Below are 9,632 nucleotides of genomic sequence, written 5' to 3' on the forward strand. Positions count from 1 at the left end.
AACCCAACCAATGGAGGGTTTTTCTCCCTTTAAATCAATGTTTTTGGCAACTTTGACATGTGTGGGGGACTTCAACTCCCAGACTTCCTCAGCCAGTCTGCTTTTACTTGTGTGGACACCAGCCCCTCCTCCTGAAGTTGTTGGCTGCAAGCATTCTGGGAGTTGAAGTCCCCACATTTGAAAATGATCAAGGGTAAGAAACGCCGGTTTTAGATGGCTGCTAAATAAGACAAGAAGCAACGGATGGAAACTAATCAAGGAGGGAAGCAACGTAGAACTAAGGAGAAATTTCCTGATGCTTAGAACAATTAATCAGTGGAACAGCTTGCCTCCAGGAGTTGGAAATGCTCCGACGCTGGAAGTTTTTAAGAAGATGTTGGGTAACCATTTGTCTGAAGTGGTGTAGGGTTTCCTGCCTAGGCAGGGGGTTGGACTAGAAGACCTCCAAGGTCCCTTCCAACTCTTGTTATTCTATTCCATTCGTCTAATCAGAATTGCTTGCTTACAAGTCATTCAGGTACCCTGAAGGTTGGAGGCAAACTATCCAGGTGATCTACTTTCTGTGACTTTTGAGCTTGGTCTACCACAGGTGTCAGCAATCCGCAGCTCTGGAGCCACATGCAGCTCTTTGGGCCCTCTGCTGTGGCTCCCTGTTGGGTGATCCCACCACTGGCTGGCCAAGCCCCTCCCCCTCCCAGTCACTTTTCACCAGGCCTGAGGAGGTAAAACACACAAAAACAGAAATGAGAGGGAGGAAGGAAGAGAGAATGAGAGAGAGAGAGAGAGAGAGACCCATTTCTCACAGAAAACACCGGGAACCACGAAAGCTGGATTGGCGTGGGTGAGTCATGTGACTGGATGGGAGTGACATTGAGTTGGCCACGCCCACCCAGGTTCTGAGGCTCCTGGTGTTTTCATTTTGATGGGAAACGAGTCCAAATGGCTCTTTGAGTGTTTAAGATTGCAGGCCCCTGGTCTACCACTTCCTCCACTTTTTGCCCAATCAGGACCCCCCAGAGTTTTGGGTTTGAATAGATAAGGACCAGAGATGGGTATTCAGCAGGTTCTGACCAGTTCTGGAGAACCGGTAGTGGAAATTTTTAGTTCGGAGAACCAGCAAATGCCACCTCTGACTGGAGATTTTACAGTATCCTTCCCCTGCCACGTCCACCAAGCCATGCGCACAGAACCGGTAGTAAAAAAAAAAAATATGAATCCCACCACTGGTAAGGCCCATGCACTGGAACAAAACAGATTTTATAAACTGGTCAAATCAAATCAGGTTGAACAGTCTCCTCCAGCCTTAGAACTTCTGGAGATTTATTTTTATTTATTTTTATTTGTCAATCGCTTACAAGATAATAGGTATAAGTATATACATAGTTATGAATACATGAAATGGGTACATATAAGAAAAATAAAAAAGAAACAATAGGACAGGGACGGTAGGCACGTTGGTGCGCTTATGCACGCCCCCCTACAGGCCTCTTAGGAAAGGGGTGAGGTCAATCTATTTATTTATTTTATTTATTTATTTATTTGATTTGCCAATTGTTTACAAGATAATAAGTATAAGTGTATACATAGTTGTGAATACATGAAATGGGTACATATAAGAAAAATAAAAGAAGAATAAGAGAAACAATAGGACAGGGACGGTAGGCACGTTAGTGCGCTTATGCACGCCCCCTACAGACCTCTTAGGAAAGGGGTGAGGTCAATAGTAGACAGTCTAAGGTTAAAGTTTTTGGGGTTTGGGGAAGAAACTACAGAGTCGGGTAGAGTATTCCAGACATTGACCACTCTATTGCTGATCGTGGACAGTCTAAGGTTAAAGTTTTTGGGGTTTGCGGAAGAAACCACAGATTCAGGTAGAGTATTCCAGACATTGACCATTCTGTTGCTGGAGTCCTATTTCCTGCAATCAAGTTTGGTGCAGTTTACCTTGAGTTTGTATTTATTGTATGCTCTTGTATTGTTATGGTTGAAGCTGAAGTATTCATTGACAGGTAAGTCATTGCAATGTATGATTTTATATACCGTACTTAAATCAGACCGAAGACGGCGTAATTCAAGGTTTTCCAGGTCTAGACTTTCAAGTCTGGTGGCATAAGGTATTCTACAACGAATAGAGGAGTGGAGAACTCTTCTTGTGAAATATTTCTATTTTTTTCAACCTTAAAAATCTGTTTCTATCGTTAGACATGGATTTGAAGCACAGCTGATAGAATCCAAACATTTATTTATTTGTTTCGTTCTTTCCACCCTCAGAGAAGACAACAGTAAATGCCAGATGTTTGTTTTTCCAGACCCAAATGGAGAGAAGGGGAAGCCAGTGGTGCGTGTCTCGAATTCCTTGGGGCTCAGAAAGTGGTAGATAAAAAGGAAGGCACCCAGAAAGCACCGGATTCTTCTGCTTGGGTCTTTGGCTGTCTGTTTTCTGCCTCTTGTTTTCTCATCAGGGGAAGCAGCAGTGGGATTGACTGAGACGGTGGAGGGCAAAGAAAAGAAAAAAGAGGAAAGGGAAAGGAAAGAAAAAAAAGGAAAAAGAGAAAAGGAAAGGAAAAAGAAAAGAAGAGAAGAGAAAAGAAAAAAGGAAGGAAAAGAAGAGACAAGGAAAGGGAAAGGGAAGAGAGAAAGAAAGGAAAGGAAAAAGGAAAGGAAAGGAAAAGGAGGAAAAAGGAAAAGAGAAAAGGAAAGAAAAAAGGAAAAGAGAAAAAAGGCAAAAAAGGAAGGGGAAAGGAAAGAAGAGAAAAGGAAATAAAAGGAAAGGAAAAGAAGAGAAAAAGGCAAGGAAAGGAAAGGAAAGGAAGAAAGGGAAAAGAAAAGAAAGGGGAAAGGAAAAAAGGGGAAAAAGGGAAGGAAAAAGAAAAGAGAAAAAATGAAAGGGAAAGGAAAGAAGAAAAAGGAGAAAAGAGAAAAGGAAAGGAAAAAGAAGGGAGGAGAAAAGGGAAGGGAAAGGAAAGAAGGGGAAAAGGGAGAGAAGGGAAAAGAGGAAAGGAAAGAAAAAACTGAAAGCAAAGGGAAAAAAAGGAAAAAGGAAAGGAAAAAGAGAGAAGGAAAGGAAAGGAAAGAAGGAAAAAGAAGAGAAAAGAGAAAGGAAAAGGAAAGGAAAAAAAATTAAGAAAAAAAATTCAAGGACTGTTTCTGCCCGGTTTCGAACCGGGGACCTTTCGCGTGTGAGGCGAACGTGATAACCACTACACTACAGAAACGCCGGCGCGACTGCTGCCTTCCTTTCGGGCTTCCCATTCCTGCGGCTGCGCGCTGATACAGTCGCCACGGCAGCCGAGATCAGCCTGGGAAATTGCCCGGAGACTTTGGGACTCGGGTTCCTCCGCTGAAACGGAAAATCTCCGGCTGCCTTTTGGAACAATCCTCCGGGGAGGAAGTGCTGGGTTGGGTTGCCGTGCGCAGGGGACCCCCCTCCCACCTTAAAAATAAGTTGCAAGAAGATGCAAAGGATGCAGGTTTGCTGGGCGGGCGGGGGTGGGGGGTTGCAGGGAGGTCGCGAGACGTTTGGACCACCGGTTGTGCAAGATGGAACGAGGCTTCCTTGCCTTGGACACCCGGGGGTTGGACTAGACGACCTCCAAAGGTCCCTTCCTGCCCTGTGGTTCTAACGAGGGGGAGCGGCTTCTAGACCTGGGAATGCCGCGCCAGGACCATCCAAGAAAAGGATGGGTTGCATGGACGTATTTATTCAACATGCATTAAGCTGACGTATTTATAAAAATAAAATAAAATGTATTTATATTCATACAATTCATACTGATTTATGTTTGTCACTTGAGACTTTCAAGAAGAGATTGGACTGATGTTTGTCAGAAATGGTGTAGGGTCTCCTGCTTAGGTGGGAGTGGGTTGGACTAGATGACCTACAAGGTCCCTTCCAACTCTTGATTATCTGTAAATATTATTTACATATTTTCATTGATTTATACCAATACATTTCGTTTACATTTTAGATAATTTATACTGATGTAGATGCGATACGTTTATTGCATTTCTATGTTTTATTATTTATTTATGCAAGCTATTTGCATTTTTTATAAATGAAATTCATATTTTATGAAAGGTTATGCTCATATATAAAGGATGGGTAGGAAAAGTTGGGTTCCCCTTTCCACACCACATTTTGTGTCCTCTTAAGTCAGTGGTCCCCAACCACCGGGCCCCGAACCAGTACCGGTCCGTGGATCATTTTGTACCGGGCCGCCTACTTTGCTTGGGCGCCGCCATCTTGTTTTGACGGTGCTTGAGAAAGTGCTTCCAGGTGAGCTTGTTGGTCATGGAAACCGGCGTTTGGGTGCTGAAGGAATCCTCGCGCCTTAGTTTCGTCGAAGGGGGGGGGGCGGCTTCAAACGAAGAGCCGTCCCAATGGCGGTGGAGTCTCGCGTTACTCAGGAGGAGAAGAGCCCGAAAAGCCCATCGACCGCGAGAAGGTACAAAGGAGGAGTTGAAGGTGGCGGGGAGAAGCGGGGGACGGCTGGCTGGCCGGTCGCTCGGCTTGCCTTGCCTTGGTCGTGCGTGCTGATGCCGGTACCGGTCCGTGGATCATTTTGTGATGCCGGTACCGGTCCGTGGTACAAAAAAGGTTGGGGGCCACTGCTCTAAGTAAAGCATTCTGCCCTGGATCTCTTACATTTAATTCTGTCACTAGAGAAGGCAAAAGGGAGACAGAATGGTATGCTTTCTAACAGACGGAAGGGACCTTAAAGGTCATCTAGTCTAGGGGTTGCCAGCCTTTTGGACCTCAGGGACCACCAAACTCATCATTTTAAATCCCGCGGACCAGACACTGTGAAAATCCAAAAAAAAAGTCTGCAGGAAAATTCCCCACCCCGTTTTCCTACCCATTGATCTTTCTTTATTTGGGATGGCAGGATACCATCTCCAGCTCCGTTCTCAGGGGGAGGGGGAGAGAGAGACTTTTGGCTTCATGCAAGGAAAGCAGCAGAAGCAGCAAAAGTCTTTCTTTCTCTCCCCCAAACTCTGCCAGAAAGGAGTCTTTGTGAGACTTGTCGTGCCGGCACAGCCCCTTGGAGCAGGAGGCCTTGCAGGGTCCCAAAGATTCATTTCTGGCGGAGTTTGGGGGAGAGAAAGAAAGACTTTTGCTGCTTTCCTTGCCTGCAGCCAAAAGCAGAAGAAGAAAGAAGCGGAAAGAAGCAGCCAGTGGCCAGGCCAGGCGCGTGGGGTGAGTGGGGCAAGTTCCCCCCTCTGCCCTTTCCTCCCTCCCCTCACTATCTTGTGTTGTTTGCAATGCAAGCGACGCAAGCCTTGTGTTCCCACGCAGCCTGGATTAATTGCTTTGGGGGGTGCTTTGGGGGTGACATTTCTCTACGGACCACCAACGTTTTCTCATGGACCACCAATGGTCCCCGGCCCACTGGTTGGTGACCACTGTTCTAGTCAAACCCCCTTCCCAAACAGGAGATTCTATACCATTCAGAATAAATGTCCGTCCAGTCTCTTCTTAAAAGCCTCCAGTGATGAAGTGACCACCACTTCTGAAGGCAAGCTACTCCGCTGGTTAATTGTTCCCACCGTTAGGAAACTTATCCTAATTTTTAGCTTGGATCTCTCCTTGATTAGTTTCCATCCATTGCTTCTTGTCATGCTTGCAGGTGCTTTGGAGCAGTGGTCCCCAACCTTTTTTGTACCGCAGCCCAGTACAAATGATCCACAGACCGGTACCGGCATCAGCACGCACGACCAAGGCAAGGCGAGCCGAGCGACCGGCCAGCCAGCCGTCCCCCGCTTCTCCCCGCCACCTTCAACTCCTCCTTTGTACCTTCTCGCGGTCGATGGGCTTTTCGGGCTCTTTCTTAATCTCCTCCTGAGTAACGCGAGACTCCACCGCCATCGGGACGGCTCTTCGTCCGAACCCCCCCTTGACACTAAGGCGCGAGGATTCCTTCAGCACCCAAACGCCACTTTCCAACCGATGACAAGCTTACCCGGAAGCACTTTCTCAAGCCTCGTCAAAACAAGATGGCGGCGCCCAAGCAAAATAGGCGGCCCGGTACAAAATGATCCACGGACCGATACTGGTCCGAGGCCCGGTAGTTGGGGACCCCTGCTTTGGAGAATAGCTTGACTCTCTCCTTTGTGGCAGCCCCTCAGATATTGGAACACCGCCATCATGTCATTTCTAGTCCTTTTCATTAAACTAGACATGCTCAATCGGAATGGTTCTTTCCCTTAACAGAACAGAATTGGGAGGAACCTTGGGGGTCTTCTAGTCCAACCCCTTTCCAAAACATGAGATCTTCTGTCATTCAGAATAAATGCCTCGTGTTGCAGCACCCACAAGTTCTGGACTGGAGGAAAGTTGCTCCACTGGTTAATTGTTCCCACCGTTAGGAAGTTTCTCCTGAATTTCAGGTTGCTTCTCTCCTTGATTAGTTCCCACCCACTTTTTGGCTTGCCTTCTGGGGCTTTGAAGAATAGGCTGACTCCCCCTATTTGAAGCGCTGTCCCAAGGGAAAAAAAGGATGGGTTTATTTTTGGGAATGACCCAGAATAGAACAAGAACCAACAGGTGGAAGCTTTGCAGGAGGATATCCAAACTCAAAATAAGGAGGAATTTCCCGACTGTGAAACAGTGGACCAATCTGTCTCCTGAATTTATGGGATCTCCATCCCTGGAGATTTTCAAGTAAAGGTTGGGCAGCCATTTCTCTGAAATAGTGGAGGATTCCTGACCTGGACAAGAGGTTAGTCTAGAAGACCTCCGAGATACCTTCCAACCCTAGGAGTCTATGGTTTTCAGTTCATTTCTCCAACCAAACAATCAGAAATGTGGTGGAAAGGACCTTGGAGGACTTCTAGTCTAGCGGTCGCCAACCTTTCGGACCTCAGGGACCACCAAACTCATCATTTTAAATCCTGCAGACCAGAGACTCTGGGAAAATCCTCCAAAAACTCTGCAAGATAATCCCCCACCCCATTTTCCTACCCATCGATCATTCTTTATTTGGGATCGCAGGATACCGTCTCCAGCTCCGTTCTCAGGGGGAGAGAGAAAGAGAGACTTTTGGCTTCATGCAAGGAAAACAGCAGAAGCAGCAGAAGTCTTTCTTTCTCTCTCCCCCAAACTCCGCCAGAAATGAGTCTTTGTGAGATTGTCACGCCAGCACAGCCCCTTGGAGCAGGATGCCTCGCAGGGTCCCACTCATTTCTGGCGGACTTTGGGGGAGAGAAAGAAAGACTTTTGCTGCTTTCCTTGCGTGCAGCCAAAAGCAAAAGCAGAAAGCAGCAGCCGGTGGCCAGGCGAGGCACATGAGGCGAGTGGGTCAAGTTCCCCCCCTCCGCCCTTTCCCCCCCTCCTCACTACCTCGTGTTGTTTGCAATGCAAGGGACGCAAGCCTTGTGTTCCTGCAGGCTATGTGGGCGGCGCAGCCTTGTGTTCCCACGCAGCCTGGATTAATTGCTTTGGGGGTGACATTTCTCTGCGGACCACCAAAATTTTCTTGCCCGCCGGTTGGCGACCACTGTTCTAGTCCAATCCCTTGCTCAAGCAGGAGGCCCTGGCGTATACTATATCAGGCAAGGGACTGTCCAGCCTCTTCTTCAAAACCTCCAGTGATGAAGTACCCACAACGTCTGAAGGCAAGCTGTTGCACTGGTTAACTGTTCTCATTGTTAGGAAGCTTTCTATTCCAGGTTGCTTCTCTCGATTAGTTTCCATCCATTGTTTCTTGAGTTGCCTACTTCGCTTTGGTAAATTGACACCCCCCTCTTCTTTGTGGCAGCCCCTCAAATATTGGAATACTGCTATCATATCCCCTAGTCCTTTTCTCTAGACTAGACATCCTTTTCTCTAGACTAGACATACCCAATTCCTGAAACTGTTCTTCGTGTGTTTTAGTTTCCAGGCCCTTTAATGTATGCTTATTAGTGTACATTTAACGTGACAATGAAGTTTTTATTCTATTCTAGATAAAACACCAGTTTTTAAGAGGGTTTGGAATTAGCCAATTAGAGGGTTTGGAATTAGCCCTTTGCCATCACTGGCTCAATTGGTGGAGAGCTGGTATAGTGATACTGAACGCTTCACGTTTTTAGTTTTTCTTTGTATCTTTCTATTTTTATTTTCTACTGTACTTCTGTTGTCTTTGCGAGCTGCAGAGACGCTTCTAAATTGCAGTGGAGTAAAACTCTTAACAAATAAACCCAATAAACACCCAACAACGGGAGAAGGTCCAACTTCCTTTTGAAGTACCTAGCTTTCGGAAGTTCATTCTTTTCGGTTGAAGGGGAAAAGTCCGGTACTTACACTTTATGAACTGCGGCCTTCTGGCAGAAGATCCAGAACAATTAAAACTTGGACCACACTGTTTTCTGAACAGTTTTTTAGCCCGGAGCTATAATTGCACTTAAAACAATGCACTTAAGGACCACCATCAGTGAGCTCCTAAACAGTATTACTGTGTCTGTTGTGTGGATGCCTGTGTGTTTTTAGGGGGCGGGGAATTTTGGCGGGTGGGGAGGTGTTTGGGGATTGTCATGTGTGTCTGCATGTTGAGTCTGGTCTCTGGGTGTTATTTGAATTTCGTTGTGTATAAACGTACAATGACAATAAAAGTATTCAAATTCAAATTACAACCAGTTCGGCGAGAGTCCATGCTCACGTTTCAAAAACAGTTTTTCAGCTGAAAACCCCGGAAATAAAGGACAGAATAGGACAAGGACGGGTGGATGGGGCCAAATAGTCGCGGTAACTACCAGTTCGCCTGAACCGGGCCGAACCGGTAGAATCCCACCCTTGCACAAAAGGCATTTTTTGGAGCTCGACAAAGCACCTTTGACATATGAGCAGAGATGGGTATTCAGCAGGTTCTGACCAGTTATGGGGAACCGGTAGCGGAAATTTTGAGTAGTTCGGAGAACTGGCAAATACCACCTCTGACTTGCCCCGGCCCCCATCTATTCTCTGCCTCCCGAGTCCCAGCTGATCGGCTGGGTCTTCTTTGGTTGTTCCTGCACAGGAGAACAGAGCTGGAAAGCAGGTTAGTGGGGTGGGGAGGGAACGGGGATTTTGCAGTTATCAGTCAGCTTTGGAAGCCATATTAGCATCAGACGCTTCCACGTTGCCACATTCTTGAGCCTGGGAAAATGGGAGGGGGGAATTTCTTGAGAGTGTGTGTGTGTGGTTAGACATAATAGCATTCTTTTTTCTAAGTCAAGGTCATGTGATTTCTGCACCTGGGTGAGAGGACGTCTCAAGTTGGGACGGATGGTGATTGGGGCTTGTGATGCAATGATAGGTGCAGGGGGTGAGTTTTTAACTTTTTACTTATTGCAAGGAAACCCCGAACTTTCAGGTTCAGAACTTCCCAGATGTGCCAGTTTACTACCCAAATAAAAAAGAACTTTTGAGAGGATGTCTGTCTCAGAGTTATTTGTTGGAGTGGAGGTTTTCTGGAGTGCTGACAGTATCCTTCCCCTGCCACACCCACCAAGCTATGCTACACCCACCAGCCATACCCACAGAACCAGTAGTAAAAAAAAATTGAATCCCACCACCCTGCGTATGAGAGGTGCCTAAGGGGTCTAATTGTTATTCTAATATGATGCTGTATTTAGCTGAGAAAGGAAACGCAAGGAAATAAGAGCAGTACACACCC

At 46.6% G+C, this 9,632-nt stretch overlaps 1 non-coding gene across 1 annotated transcript; it reads right to left on the reverse strand.

Annotated features, from left to right (window-relative positions):
• Positions 1-3,142: 3,142 nt before the first annotated feature.
• Positions 3,143-3,215, reverse strand: TRNAV-CAC (transfer RNA valine (anticodon CAC)). Its single transcript has one exon. It is a non-coding gene; the product is annotated as a tRNA-Val (tRNA).
• Between the last annotated feature and the right edge of the window lie 6,417 nt (positions 3,216-9,632).

The sequence above is a fragment of the Notechis scutatus genome, chromosome 2 (assembly GCF_049901735.1).
Source record: "Notechis scutatus isolate UNSWTSFEM ecotype Mainland chromosome 2, rNotScu1.2, whole genome shotgun sequence".
Classification (NCBI taxonomy): Eukaryota; Metazoa; Chordata; class Lepidosauria; order Squamata; family Elapidae; genus Notechis; species Notechis scutatus.